The sequence below is a fragment of the Myotis brandtii genome, unplaced genomic scaffold (genome assembly GCF_000412655.1).
Source record: "Myotis brandtii unplaced genomic scaffold, ASM41265v1 scaffold339, whole genome shotgun sequence".
Classification (NCBI taxonomy): Eukaryota; Metazoa; Chordata; class Mammalia; order Chiroptera; family Vespertilionidae; genus Myotis; species Myotis brandtii.
The window spans coordinates 479,867-481,869 of NW_005363061.1; positions in this window are offsets into that span (position 1 = coordinate 479,867).

Consider the following 2,003-nt stretch of genomic DNA (forward strand, 5'->3'; position numbering starts at 1 on the left):
TATATATTTTTTTTTAAATTGATTTCAGAGAGAGGAAGTGAGAGGGAGAGAGAGAGAGAAACATTAATGATGAGACAATCATAGATTGACTGCCTCCTGCAGGCTCCCTACTGGGGAATCAAGCCCAAAACCCTGGCATGTGGCCCTGACTGGAATTGAACCACTGAGCCACACTGGCTGGGCCTTAGTGTGATTTTAATTTGTATTTCTCTTCATGTCCATTTGGATTTCGTCTTTTATGAAGCGCCAGTTCAAGTTTTTGTTCAATTTTCCACTGGCTTGTTTGTCCTTGTCTGATTAATATAATTTGTAATATCCCAGTTTATTTGTCCAACTTTGCAAGTGGATCCGTAAGTATGATAAGATGCTCACCTTCAATTGTAAAAGAGATAGCGAAACTATGATGGTGTTCTGTATTCTTTTTGTCACTATCAGATTGGCCGAAGATCACGCAGCTTGATAACACTGTGTTGGCAAGCGGGTGAAGGAATGTTTAGCAGTGCACTGCAGGTTGGGTGTGTACATTGGTGCATTTGTACGGAGATCAATTTGGCATATCTAACATGCTATGAAATGCATGTACGGTTTGACTCAGCTATTTCAATTTCTAGGAACTTATCCTATGGCTGCATTCACTTCCGTGTGAAGTAACATGTTCAGGGATACTCATGGTAACACTGTTTATAATAACAAGATATTAGAAACTTAAATACCCAATGGCTGAGGACTACTTAAATAATGTATGATACATATTTACAAGGGAACACCAATGCATATTTTTAAAAAATGTTTATATAGGCTGAAAAGGAATATCTTCCAAGATACATTGTTACGTGAGAAAATAACCAAGTGCAGAACACTGGGGATTAGGTGCTGCCACACCCGCAGTGTATGTGCCTGATGCTTGTATTTGCAGAGACTATCTTGGAAGGATACTTGGAAGGTGGCTGGGGAATCAGGGTGGAGAGAGACTTATTTTTCACTGTAAGTCCCTTTGCACCTTTTGGATTTTCTACTGGGTACACGCGTTACCCATTAAAAATAAATTAAAGCCATAACCGGTTTGGCTCAGTGGATAGAGCGTCGGCCTGCGGACTCAAGGGTCCCAGGTTCAATTCCTGTCAAGGGCACGTACCTTGGTTGCGGGCACATACCTAGTAGGGAGTGTGCAGGAGGCAGCTGATCGATGTTTCTCTCTCATCGATGTTTCTAACTCTCTAGCCCTCTCCCTTCCTCTCTGTAAAAAACAACAACAACAAAAACAAAAACAAACAAACAGAAAAAGAACAATAAAATATATTTAAAAAAATAAAAAAGAAATTAAATACACTTAAAATGTATTGAGCTCCCATTATGGGCCAGGCCTTTGCTAAATACTAGCAATACATATGGTGGTGAATAACACAGAGACTTTGCCTCACGGAGCTCCCAGTCCAGTGATGGAAGACAGTCACTGGAGCCATCACTGTGGTGACGGGTGACAAGTGCTCTATTGGGGACGTTGAGGACCTTCGGAGGAAAGTGACACCAAGCAGGGCACCTCACAGAGTCTAGGAGGTGGACAGGTTGCCTGACGCTTACGTGGGGAGCAGAACGAAGAGGGAGCCGGCCAGTGGCGGTGGCTCACAGAGACCAGAGGCCCCAGCAGAGGAAGCAGCGTTTGTTGAGGGAGAGCAGGACTCTGTCCATTTGAGGAACTGAAAGTTCAGCTCAGCCGGAAGCTGACATGAGCTGAGTCGGTTTCCAGAAAAAGACACACTAGAAATATGGAAAAAAGATTGAAAGGGGGCAAACGTGGAGTCAAGAAGACTTGGTTAAGAAGCTTCTGCAGCCATCAGAGGACAAGAGGCTGAATTAAGAAGGTGGAAGTGGGGGCAGAAAGGATGGGGCAGACTTAAGAGATAGTGAGAATGTCGACTCTACAGACTTAACGGCTGGGTGATGGGGTAAAAGGAGAGAGAGGATCATTATAACAACAAAGGCTAATATTTGGTAAGGATTTT